The 13,844-nt window shown below is 43.8% G+C and overlaps 1 non-coding gene across 1 annotated transcript; it reads left to right on the forward strand.

Moving 5' to 3' along the window:
* The first annotated feature begins 1,968 nt into the window (after window positions 1-1,968).
* On the forward strand, window positions 1,969-2,040 carry Trnat-agu. The gene has a single exon. It is a non-coding gene; the product is annotated as a tRNA-Thr (tRNA).
* The last annotated feature ends 11,804 nt before the right edge of the window (window positions 2,041-13,844 follow it).

A 13,844-nucleotide genomic window follows, 5' to 3' on the forward strand; every position in this document is an offset into this window, starting at 1 on the left:
CACCACAGTTAGCCAGCTGTCCCAGGTTTAAGACCTAATGGAATCCAAGATAGCCTTCCAAATTCCTGCATCTCTTTATTAAACTTGAGGCATGGTGTCTATATTGTGTTAGTCCTGGTAACATGGTGTCTATATTAGATTAGTCCTGGTAACATGGTGTCTATATTGGGTTAGTCCTGGTAACATGGTGTCTATATTGTGTTAGTCCTGGTAACATAGTGTCTATATTGTGATAGTCCTTGTAACATGGTGTCTATATTGAGTTAGTCCTGGTAACAAAATTTAGCCCTAAAGGATGAGGTTTTGGCTCTTGTAAGTTTCTCAAAACTTATAAGAAATAAAGTGAATAGGGACTTCACTCTGATTTGCAGATTTAGATTTAGATCAACCATCCCACTATAAACATAAAATGTCTAGGAAAATATATGTTACGTTTTGAAAAATATCAGGAATTTGAGGAATCTGTGACTCTCTCTCTCTCTCTCTCTCTCTCTCTCTCTCTCTCTCTCTCTCCCCCCCCACCCCGGGGTGTGTGTGTGTAGTGTGTGCATGTATATGTATAGTCACATGTACCACAGCACATTCGTGGATGTCAGAGAAGAACCTCTATTGTTGATTCTCAACTTCCTCCTTGTTAGAGACAGGGTCTCTGTTGTTCACAGCTGCACACTTCAGGCTAGCTGGCCCATGCTGCCTCCTGCCTCACCAGAGGAATGCTGGGAATATGGCCATGTGCTGGCATATGTTAACTTTATATGGGCTCTAGAAATTGGAATTCAGCTCCCCCCCCCCTTTTTTAAGACTTAAACTTTTTTTATGTGTATGAGTGTTTTGCTTATGTGTATGTGCGTGCACGGTATTTATGCCTAGTGCCTGCTGAGGCTGAAAGGGGACACTGGATGCCCTGGGGCTGGAGTTATAGATAGTTAGAGGCTACCTTATGGATGCTGGGAATTGAACCTGGATCCTCAGCAAGAGCAGCAAATGCTCTTCACCACTGAGCCACCTCTCCAACCTAGGAACTCAGGTCTTCACGCTTGCATAGTAAGAGATTTACCCACTGGGCTGTCTTCCAGCTCCTCAGATTGGATCTTGAAGGTCACTGGGCCATCTATCTCTTCACTTACAGAAACACAAACTACATACAAACAAGTTGAGTGATCTACTTCAACAGTTTGCCAACTGTTCAACAACCGCTGGTCCACTTTATGTCACTATAATAAACGCCTGAGGTAATCAGTGTATACAAAGAACAGGTTTATCTGGGGCTCCCAGTCTTGGAGGTCTCAGTCCATGGTTGATTGACCCCATCACTTTGCAGTCTGTCTTGAGATAGTATACCATGGCAGGAATGTCAGGCTGATCAAAATCATTCCTTTGTGTCCAGAAAGCAAAACTGAGAAATGGAATGAGGAGATTAGGGTCACACAGTTCTCTCTGAGGGGAAGTGCATGGTGACCTAAAATCCTCCTACTAGGCTGCACTTCTTAAAGCGTCCAACCCCCTATGGCATCACCACAGGGACCAAGTCTTTCACGCTTAGAGCTGGGGGGTGGGGGTGGGGGAGGCATTCAAGGTACAAACTATAGCAGGAAAAGACAGATGAAGAAAAATTCAGGTTTTCTGTCCAGAGCAGGCCTGCTCAACCCTCCTGAGACAAATTTTTTAAAAGTACCCAGTTTTAGTAAAAAGTCCTCAAAGTGGTAACCCAGGGTCACAGGGTATTGTTTCAGAAACTTCAAGAGAAATATATTCAGCACTGTTAAAGGGAGAAACAGTGGCTCTAAAATATGCCATAGGGGATCTCAAGAGAACCATACAGAAGAGCAGCTGACAAAGTATCAAGGAATCCCCATGTCTACCCCACTGCAAACCCCAGACACCTTGAATACTCAGGGTGTGTATAATCCAGAGCCTCAGAGCAAAACCAAAAATGTTCCATCTCCCAATTAAATGTTTTCGGGAACTGTGGGTGTGGCTCAGTGGTAGAGCACCTGCCTAGTATGCATGAGGTCCTGTGTTCAATTCTCAGCACTTCTAAACCAACAACCACAAAACAAACTGGGGATTCATGTGCATGTCTAAATATAGTGGCCATCAGCAGAGTGAGGTGAGACACACAGACTCATGGTTGAAAACCCGGGAAAGTGAGCAGGCTGTGTTCCACTAACAGCAGAGAAGAGAGGTTAAGTCAAGAATGTCCCAGGCCACAAGTCTGTTTACTGATGGACTCTGTGACTCAGAGGAGAGTGCTCCGTGGGAAGATTCCAAATTCAAAAAGGAATGCACAAGATATATACATAAAGGAAGCAGGCAATTTTCTCATTTAAAATTTTTATGTGACACTAAGGGATGAGTTGGTTTTCACTGGTGTGGTTGTCCGTTTGTGTCCCTGGTGGGCTGATTGCACAGCCTCTGTATGTAAGAGTTTGTATGTTCTTCAAGTTCTGTATATAAAGTAGCAAAAGACATGTATATAATTGACCCGGCCCTCCTGTACATCTCAAATCACCTCCAAGGTATTCATAATACCTAACATGATTTAACTCCTATGTGGACAGTGGTTCTCCGGGAATACAGCTGTGTCATTGGAAAGCACGCTGTACATATTTCTTATAGGTGCTTTTGTTTCAGAATTCCCATTCGAGTTTGACTGAACCCATAGATGCGGAATCCACAGATGCAATGAGCTGAAGTTGTCTAATTGTTGGTGATAATACCAACACTTTCTTCTGGTCAACCTTCTTCCGTGTATACAGTAGCAGGAATCCTGATCGGGATGGGGTTGGGGGTGGGGAATGGGGAGGAGTTCCTGTCGCAGTACATTGCTGTCTTAACCAAGAGAGGGTAAGGACTAGACGGGCAGAAAGCAGAGTGGCAACTTGAATCATGGGAAAGTCTTGTTGTTCTATTCTAACTTTGCCACAGACTTTTTTTTTGGGGGGGGGGTTGTTGGGTTTTGGTAGTGGTTGTGGTGGTGTGTGAGTGTGTGTGCATGAGTGTGTGTGCATGTGTGTGTTTGTGAGTTTTGTGTGTTGCATAAAAATGTATTAGTGAAAGTATAAAACCAATGCTTTAGAATGGCTATTTTAAAAGGCCACTGAGATGTATAGACTTTGGGGTCTGGTTCATTTTGGTGTGTAATGCTTTTTATTTGCAAGATTTTTTTTATAATAAAGTTTTAATAAAAAGATTGAAGATAATCTAAGTACAGGGAACTCTAACAGTAACAGACAATCTGGAAAAGAAGTACACAGGAAGAGTACAGGAAGAGGATGGAAACAGGAAGTGGGTGGGTACACCTGGTGACACACTTGACATACAGCTCAAGGGAGGATTTATGAGTGGGAAGTGCTCTGGAAAACTTTTTTTGACTGTGCCAAAAGATGGCTACATAGTCAGTTCAGGGCTATCCTGGGCTACATGAGATGCAGAATATAGGGCCCAAGATATGGAAGATGAAGAAAGGCTTAACATGTATCTAAGCAATCCCTGAAGACAAAACAGAGAGGTGATGCAGAAACTGTATTGGAAGAGACTATGAAAAAAAAAAAAAAGAACCTCAAGAAATCATTCAATAATGAAGCATAAGCAGAACAAATAAAAGAAATACAAACATTGATATATCATCGTGAAGTGTCAGCAAACCAAAAGCAGGCTGCCAGAGAACCAGAGTAAAGACTCTAGGACAAACAGACACATCATCTGTGTTTTATCAATTGAAGCAGGAGATGTCGTCAGACAGCGGACAAGGGTACCATCAAGTGCATGGATAAAACTGAGTGATAGGCGAGGTCCTGCACCGGAGAGAGCTGTCTGCAAAAATAAGACCAAAATAGGAATGTCTCTTCTTCCAGGACTTCTGTGATCAAGCAGCGTCCCCCGTGACCAGCTGTGCTAGCTTCTAAACCTCCCGTTTTTAGGAGCAAGCTGACTACAGGCATGGAAGCATCTTAATGAGCAGGAGGATCCAGCCTTGACTCCCAAGGGAGGATGGGGATCACAGTATCAGAAAAGATGGAGGTCTTATGTGGTAGTTTTAAGAATAAGAAAACAAACTTGCTTTCAGAAATAAAAACTGTGGATGGACCTTCAGTCACATTCACCAAAGGAGCTTCATTTTTGGTTTTTCTCTTTGTTTTTTTGTTTTTGTCCGTTTGCTTTTGAGATGGGATCTCAAGTAACCCAGCCCAGGATGGCTCTGAACTGACTATGTAGCCAAGGCTGTATTTGAACTCTTCATCCCCCTGTTTCTTCCACACAGTGTTGGGATTACCGTTGTGTGCTACTATACCTGGCTGATTTATTAGAAGGAATTTTAAAGGCAGAGATATATTTGCTTCAAGGAATGAAGAGAGACTGGGGAGAGGTCTCAGTGGGTAAAGTGCTTGCTCAGCAGACATGAGGACCTGAGTTCTAATCCCCAGAACCCATGTAAAGCTAGTGTGGGGGGTGGTGGTGGTGGTGGTATACATTAGTAATCTCAGAGCTCCTACACATCGGAGGTCCCTGGGGAAGTTCATGAACCAGTTTACCTGGAGTATGCAGCAGCAAAATCCAAGAGACCTCATTTCAAACAGGGTGGGGGATGATACCATAACCTGTAGAACTGAGGCTGGCTGACAGCAGGAGGGGAGTGAGTATAGATCGTCAACCATTTAGTGTGACAAGGATGGCAAGACATGAAAAAGGGCTTATTTTCAGATTTCAAATAGTCATCTTGGTAGTAGATTTACATTTTAGTGTTTTTATTGTGTGTGCTATGGGACCAGTTCACAGATGAGGTCGCTCTTGGGGTGGGCCAACTCAAAGCCCTAGATCTGGTCCTGGGTAGTAGCTGAGCCAGTCAGCCTGTGGGCTCTCCCTTATCCATGCCACCAGGGTGAGCACTTCCCAGCTGGCCCACCCAGAGCCACTGCTGGCAGGAGTGGGGGGTGGGGGACAGTTCTCCCAATGCTCGAGCTCTCTCAGGAAGGTGGGACATCCGGGACAGCTCCAGTGTGCTTCTCAGGTGAGGTTCAGGGCCCTCTCTCCTAAATACTGTCGTCAGTGAGAGGTGGGGCCAGCTCTCCACAGTGTCACAGCCAGTGAGGGGCAAGGCCGGTTCTGTACAGCCCCTGGGCATCTACATGGTCCCAGGTGGCTACTGAGACCAGGAACATCCCCCTGTGGTCTCTAGTGGTGAGCCATAGATACCCACACTGACCTCGGCTGCTGTATGACCAGACATGGCCCTCACTAGCAACATGAGCTGGAACTTCACCATGGCCTCAGGTGGTGGGACAGGCTCCTTCCATCAAGCTGTTCCTCTTCACCCTCCAGTCTCCAGTTCCGTCTCTCTTCATAGTGCTCACACTCTTTTTCTCCCATGGGTCCACCACATATTTGCACATTGTAGTGGCTCCCATTCTAATTGGGCCCCATGGCCGGCGGGCTCTGGGATGACCTCCTCTACCCATGCCGTGTGGCAGCCGGCAAGCTTCTAGGTGTCTACAGGCCACCCACGCCGTGTGCTGGCATGCAGGCCTCTGTGTGCCTGGTGTTCAATTTTTTTGAGCTCTTTATCTCTTACATTGTTGAAAATCAAAACTCATGACATAGAGGGGAAGGGTTAAAGCTACAAAATGGAAGTAAATGAAACCTCTTGATAGTTTTGAATTAGACCAGAATTATCAATATTGACTCACAATATAGTTTATCTTCAAAGATATTTGTGTATATATACATACATAGTATATGTGTGTATATATATAAATGCACATATATGTATACACACACTATATATACATATACCACGCACACACTTGTATTTGTGATCCAGTATGCTGGAGTTACAAGAAAGTGTGCGTATTTAGCTCCTCTGCAAACATACTGATCATCGACCTGAAGAAGTGAGTGTCCTTACTACTGGGACTGTATAGCCACAAGGATAGTGTACCCAAGCACCAACTCTCTCAAAGGAGCCAGGATTTCTTCTATAAATTAAATGACTTCAGGACTGGCCCAGGAAATAGAACGGTAAGTGTAGAAGATCTTGTCCCACTAAGCAGAGACCTTTCAGAAGGTGCTCTGAAACTGGCAAGGGGGAAAAAAGTAATCAATAGTTCTGCGCAGCTGTAAAGCCTACAGCCACACGGATGACAAGCAGAGAGGTACAATAGTGGTACAACAGTGGCTCTTCTGTCTCAGGGATGCTCAGTAACCACCTGAGAGGACTTAAGGCCCACACAGTAGTTGAGACTTCATGCCTGGTACTGTAAACCTAACCAACTATGGCAGCTATAGAGGTCATGGACCCTCAGGGAGAATCTACTACAGCACTTTCCTATACCAATATAATTCACAACTGCATCCTAAATACTTATCCTCTTCCCCTCAGGTAAATGTAGCTCTGGACGCTCACCGGAAACCACTTCTTTGCATTAGATGGAGACCATCACATAGACGCACAACTGGTCAAAACCCAGAGCCCCTCTGACTGTGAGGTGCCTGCCCACCTCCAGCTGATACATCTACAACACACACTACACCTCACCAAAGACTCAGGGAACACTGAAGTAGGGGGCTAGAAAGATTGTCAGAGCCAGAGGACCAGGGTGTCTTCCAGGAGATAGTGTCTTTTATACATGACAGGGAAACTGTGGCCATGAAATCTTAACAATATGGTACCCAAACTAGACCAATAACAACACCAGCTGACATGTCAGTGGAGATGGAGGAGATCTCACAAGGTCCCAACCCTGGATGAAGAGCTGCAGGCAATTTAAAACTGCTAAGAGACTAAAGAACCATTCTCCTGGGACCAGCCCTAGATAGGTTATCCAGTCCAAAGTGATCAGCCCTAAATACATATGCATATGAGCAAGCCTATATGGACTCAGCAGGCTGCATTTACACGTGTGTGTGTGTGTGTGTGTGTGTGTGTGTGTATACATCTGTTCGTAATGATAATTAAAGAAGAGGTCATGAATTTAAGAGGGAGTGAGGAAGCCATGGAGGAGTTAAAGGGAGGGGGTGAGGGTGGGTAGAAGTGATGCAAAATACATTATTCAGATAAGTGATGTAAAATATGGAATTCAGATATGAAATTATTGGAAATTAAAAATGTAAAAAAAAAAAAACCAAACACAATAGTGAAGAAGCTGCTGAAGACCTCAAGGAACCTGCCTGAAGAGGATGTCACCGCCAAAGCTGGGGCAGCCTGGACTGCAGTAGACAATGTTGGATCAGGTGTGGTGGCGCACACCTTCAATCCCAGCAAGTCTTGAGGCAGAGGCAGCTGGAGCTCTACGGGTTCCAACTAAAAATAAAGGCGCTCACTGACAAGCTTAATGACCTGCGCTTGGTACCTGCAACCTACTTGATGGAAAGGAGACCTCCAGACCACCACACAAATGCCACGGTGTCCAGGTGCCCACACACACACACACACACACACACACACGCACACACACACACAAACTAATTCAACCAACCAATCAACCAACCAACCAACCAACCAAACAAACAAACAAACTGAAAATTGGGGGAAAGGATTTCAGAATTTATCCACTTACTGTCAGCAAGTGAATTCCTGGCACCACAGTGTGAGACCCTGATGCTGGCCCAGATCCCCAGTGCTGGCCTTTTAAATGAATGATAGAGATTTAATAAGTAAATAAAGGAACGGGATAGAGGCCAAGTGCTAGAGGACTTGGGGCAGTTGGGAGCAGGAAGTAACTCTGGGAAGCTACTGGAGTTTCTAAGAGATTTAAGCATAAGCCTGTGCAACCAGCGCAACGATACTCACTGTGACGTCATCTCTAGCTGTCAAGTGTAGATGACCCAAATGTCCTACAGAAGAACAGGCCAACAGGCTGTGGTGTGTGCACGTGTGTGAGGCTGGAGTAACTAACAAACACTATGTAGCAAAAACTGAAGTATGCATGCACGTGAAACCTGAATTAGTCTTTAAAATATCAACCCTAAGGAGGCAAGCACTAATGATATTTGATTCTATGTACACAGGCAGAATAAGCTGAACTCTACGTGTTAGAACTACAGGATTCATCTGTAACCCCCGAATCTGCAGTGATTACAACCATAGCTTTGTGACTGGAGTTTCTCATGGCTCAGGAAATATTTTTTCTTTTTCAATTTGCTTTCTTCCTGTCTCCTTTTCCTTCTCCTTCTCCTTCTCCTTCTCCTTCTCCTTCTCCTTCTCCTTCTTCTTATTCCCTTCCTCCCTCCCTTCCTTTCTCTCTCATTTATGGCACATGTTCCTGAATGTGTAGATGTGTGTATGCATAGGGAGGCCGGAGCAGAATGAGGTGTACGTCCATTTCCCTTTCTCACTGAACAAGAAGCCCATCGCTTGGGATAGGCAGGTTGCCAGCTAGCTTTGAGGAGCCACTGGTTCAGATCCCCAGTGCTGGCTTTTTACGTGAGTGTTGAGGATTTGAACCTAGGTCCTTTTGCTTACGTAGCAGGCACTCTTACCCACAGGACCATCTTCCCAGCCCCAGCAAACATTTCCTGTCTTGATGTGAGTCCTGGCTACATGGATGAATGCAGAGATTAAGAATCAGTGACATGAACACCTAAGACTTGAATATTTTTAACGTCACCTTTAAGATCCAGAACACCATGATAAACTACAGTTTGGCTGACCATCTTCACTGAAGTATTCAATGCAAACTTTGAAACATTTCATTAAATGCAAAGATAAGTGTTTAGAGATGTGTGCACGATTCTTGATGCAAGAGACAAAAATTCTAATGTCATCTGTGGTCATTTGTTCCTTAGCAGAAGTAAAAATAAACAATTTTTTTTCCTTCTGCAGCAAGCATTTATTGTGATGAAATGAGGAAGACCAAAATAAACAATTTTTAAAGTGAAAAAAAGAAAAAAAACAACTAAGGCTGGGCTGTGGTGGTACGTGCCTTTGGTCTCAGTACTCAGGAGGCAGAGGCAGGCTAATCTCTGAGTTTTGAGCCAGACTTGTCTAAACCTTGTCTTAAAAAACCCAATAATAATAACAACAACAACAATAATAATAACAACAAAATAAGCATAAACTAGAACATATTCATTCATCAGCAAGCATGGCAGTGCCAAAGACAGTGACCGGTACAGTCTGGAACATGCACACTGGCTGACCAGGGAAAGGTCAGTGAGGTGGATAGGCATTAGTTTATGTCCTTTATCTTGTTTTAATGATAAAAAAACACAAAGAACTTAGTTGTCTGGAAGCTGAAAGCTGTAGCTGGGAGGACAGATGGTCAGAATCACATGGCATCATTAAAGATGACAATTTTGGAGGAAACCGGTGTCATTGCCACCACGGCAAGAGTGGCTCCTTTGACTGCAAGTCTGAAAAAGTCTGAGGCTAGAGTTCAGGGCAAGCCCAGCAGATAAAGGCCACTCAACACAATGTTCAGAAGCAAAATGTCACCTGGGAGAATTGGAAGCCAACAGCATACAGAGTGACAGAAGCCATCGCTGCGGTTCATATTACAGCAGCAAGGCATTTGACAACAGGTACATGCTTATGTGAGGGTACATTGTCAGGCGGTGAGCCTGGAGAACAGGTGTTGTCCTTTGACAAAGAGAAAATGCCTCCGATTGCTCGACATTTCCCAGGATGGCAAGTGGCTTTTGTTAATACAGGTATGCAACAGGTGGGATTCAGGAAAGGAATGGATTTTGCCCGAACCTGCAAATAAAGGTGCCGATTTGAATAATGAATCAGAAATGAACTGCTTTAAGGAAACGCTGTGCAGAGATAATTTGGGGACAGATGTTGTTAGCATGTTGCACTTTTAATTTTCTTTCTAAAAAGCATGTGGGCCAACCTCATCCTTTAAAAATGCGTACATATTTCAAAATTAGAAACAAAATTTTATTCTTCCAAACCAAAGAGGCAATTGAGTTTTGAACTCAGTAATTAACAACAACATAAACCTGTAGGCTGAGGGGAGATGGCTCAGTCAGTAATAGGCTTGCTGTACAAAATGGGAGTTCAGATTACCAGCACCCACATTAAAAGCTGGGTGCAGTAGCTTGAGGGTCTGTAACTCCAGGCTTAGGAAGGCAGTGACTGGGAGAGCCCTGAGGTTTGTTGATCACCCAGTCTAGCTGAAGAAGCTCCAGGTACAGTGTGAGACCCTGTCTCAAAAAAAAAATGAAGAACAAAGAGGTAGTCTCCAGTACATACATGCACATTCACACACAAATGTCATGCATGAACATGCTGACACACACGCACCACTTACACAAAATGCACATGAGTGAACACGTTCACCCACGTGTACCATTCACACGCAGACGTGCACGTATTAAATGAGTGTGTGTGTGTGAACCTGTACTGTTGCTAACGAGTTTCAATTTTACAGGAAAATAGTTCAGAGGATTGGTTACACCACAGGATGGATGTCCTTCAAGCCAAGGAACACTCCAGCTGAAAGTGGTTACGATGGTAAATTTGATTTCCCAATTAGAACAATATAAAGTGGCAAGACATTAAAAACCAATTTAAATACAGCTGATTGATATCAAAAGAGAAGGGAAGTTACTATCTGTGTCTTATCCACTTTTCTTTTCTTTTTTTTTCTTTACCTTACAAAGACTTAGGTTTCCTCAAAGAATTTCCCACAAACTTGTTAGCTTCTCTTCTCTGCTTCCTCATCCTATCCCCCTATCTTCTGCCCTCTGACCCCAGTGACCTCCCTTCTAATTTTATATGACCTTTTGCCTCCCCATCCTCTTCATATCTCTTGTTCTCCAAGTCTCTCCTGTCTAGTTTTTTGTTGTAGCCCCCACCCATGCCAACAACGCCTTCTGTGCATAATACAGCCATTAAGTTAGGAGTTCCGTCTGCGAGCATGATTCATGTCTTTATGAGACTGGGTCGCCTCACTTAATACACAACTGTCCAATTCCATCCGTTCCTAAAAAATTGTTTTTTCTTTACGATAGAGTGAAATTCCACTGTGTTTCTATGCCACACTGTCACTATCTGCCAGTTGGTGGACATCTAGACTGGTCCTACTTCCTTGCTATTCTGAATTGGGCAGCAAGGAGCACGGAAACTCAAGAGTCTCTGAGAGAAGTCCCTTTGGGTATATGCCCAGGAATGGTACTGATAGGTCATAAGATAGTAAACAGTATTTACTTATTTATTTGTTCATTTTTGAGACAAGGTATCATGTGGAGCCTTGGCAGTCCTGAAACTCACTGTGTAGACCAGGCTGACCCAGTACTTATAGAGATCCATCTGCCTCTGCCTCCTGAGTACTGAAACTAGAGACGTGCACCACCACATCTAGCCAAATATTTAATATTTTGAGAAATATTTACATTTATTTCCATAATGGTCGTGCTAGTTAATGCTGCCACCAGCAACAAATAAAGGCTCCTTTTTCAACATCCTTACCTGCATTTGTTTTCTTGACCATAGCCATTCTGACTAGGGCAACATGGAACCCCAAAGTGATGCTTGTTTGGTGGCTGGCCTGAAACTCACTGTGTAGCCCAGGCTAGCCTAAAACTCACTGTGTAGACCAGATCAGCCCGAAACTCACTGTGTAGACCAGGCTAGCCTGAAACTTACTGTGTAGTCCAGGCTGTCCTGAAACTCACTGTGTAGCCCACACTGGCCTGAAACTCACTGTGTAGACCAGGCTGGCCTCGAACTGCCTCTGCCTGCCAGCGCTGGGATTAAAGGTGTGCACCACCACCACCACATCTGGCACATTCAGGTTTCTAAAATAAAGTCTTGGTTCATTTTAAATTGATTGTTGTGCAAGATGGGAGATATGGATCTAAGTTCATTCTCATGCAGGTGGACATACCCGTTTGTCCCCACTGTGTTGCGGAACAGATAGTTTTTTGAGTGTACCTTCCTCATCCCTTATGTTAAGTGCGTATAGCTGTGTGAGTTATTTCTGCTTCTCTGTCTACCCTGTCCCATCAGTCCACATGCCTGTTTTCTGCCAGTACAATGCTCTCTTCATCACTTATGGCTCTGTAGTATGATTTGAGGTCAAGCATTGTAGCACTTGTTCTTTCTGATTAGAGTTGTATTGGCTATGCATTTTTTTTTGGTATTCATATGAATTTTTAGATGGCTGATTTTTTTCTTGCTCTATGAAGAATATCATTGGAATCTCGATGAGAGTTGTAGTAATCTGAGGATTATTTTTGTTAGTCCAGGAGCATCATCTGGGACCCCCTTTGATTTCTTCGTCCAGGGTCCCGATAGTTTTCACCGTGTAGGGCTTCCTCATCCCTGAGGCTTACTCTTTGGTACTTTATATTTTGAAAGCTATTATGAGTGGGCTGCTTCCTCTGTAACCACATCCTCCGTAAGCTCCTTATTGGGATTATGAAACTACTGCTTTGTGTCTTAATCTTGTATCCTGAAACTTTGCTGAAAGCATTTGTTAAGCGGAAGAGTTTTCTGTTGGCTCTCTTAGGTACGTAGTGACGTTGTCTGGAATGGAGGCAGTGTTTACTTCTTCCTTACCTTAATATTTGTAATTCTTTCTCCTGTCTTACTGAACTGGCTAAGACTTTGTATCTTACTGAACTGGCTAAGATTCTGTATCTTACTGACCTGACCTGGGTAAGATTCTCTATCTTACTGACCTGGCTAAGATTCTGTATCTTACTGACCTGGCTAAGATTCTGTATCTTACTGAACTGGCTAAGATTTTGAGTGCAATGAAGATGGATAATTACTAGCTACATCTTATTAAAACCTTTTCGCCAGTTAATGGATGAGATTGAAAAGGAAAAAAAAAAAAAAAGACAAATTACAGCCAAAGATGCCTGTGTGCTACTTAGAGTCAGGAATATGTAGAATTACCCTACATGGCTAAACAGTCATTAACTAAATATTTCAAGTAAACTAAACTTTAGAACCAGGTTTTTATATTACAGAATTTACAGTCTGGTGAATCCAAGCCATGAAATATTTTCAATCACATCATTCTAAATTATTATCTAGTGATAAAACAAGGGAGGTGATAAAAATTAAACTTGTTTAAACTGGACACATTGCATGTATTATTCATCTTTTTTTACAGGCCCACTTCATGATGGTTGATGGTAGACACAATAATTATGTCAGGTTAAGTGGGCTTTGTCTAGTATGCTTGGGCCCGGAGGTGTTCTGGATTTGGGATATTTTTCAGATTTTGGAATATTTCAAAATATACAGTGAGTATCTTGGGGATGAGAAGAAGGCTGAAACATAGATCTGTGACAGCAGATCCAGTGAGAAGCCATATTGGCAGGGCTGTGGGAGGGGATGAGATGAGGGAGCAGAAAGGTCCCCTGCTTTAATCCTTCCGGTTCCTCATGAATCACCCTCTCCCTCCCTCAGCCCAGCTAGCATCATCTCTCAGCAGGACCCTCCATCCGACTTCTTCCTGTATCTCGGTCCATCTTAGACTCACTGCTCACACACAGCCAAGAGTGTCCTCTGACCTAAGCCCCATCAGAGCAGCTCACAGGAGTTTACCCAGATCTCAACAGGGGGAAAATTCAATCTGGCCCATGCAGCATCTCAGCTCCCACTTCCAGCACTATATGTCAGGTACACATACCTCTTCCCTACTCTCAGACACCAGTGCTCCCTCCTGCCTCAGCATCCAGCCATGACCACCATTATCAAGTTAAATCAGGCAAGCAGACACAACTGGCATCTGCCCAGTCCTTGGTGTTTGCCTAGGTTCCCGGCAGATGGACCTCTCCTTCCTATTGGACTGCCTTTCTCTCTCCCTGAGGGTCTGTCTTTAGGAGTTACAGAGAACAGACCTGGGGTGCAGGTCAAAGTACAAGTCATGAGTGCTCTCCTACCA

This window comes from Grammomys surdaster, unplaced genomic scaffold (assembly GCF_004785775.1).
Source record: "Grammomys surdaster isolate TR1022 unplaced genomic scaffold, NIH_TR_1.0 271, whole genome shotgun sequence".
Taxonomy (NCBI): Eukaryota; Metazoa; Chordata; class Mammalia; order Rodentia; family Muridae; genus Grammomys; species Grammomys surdaster.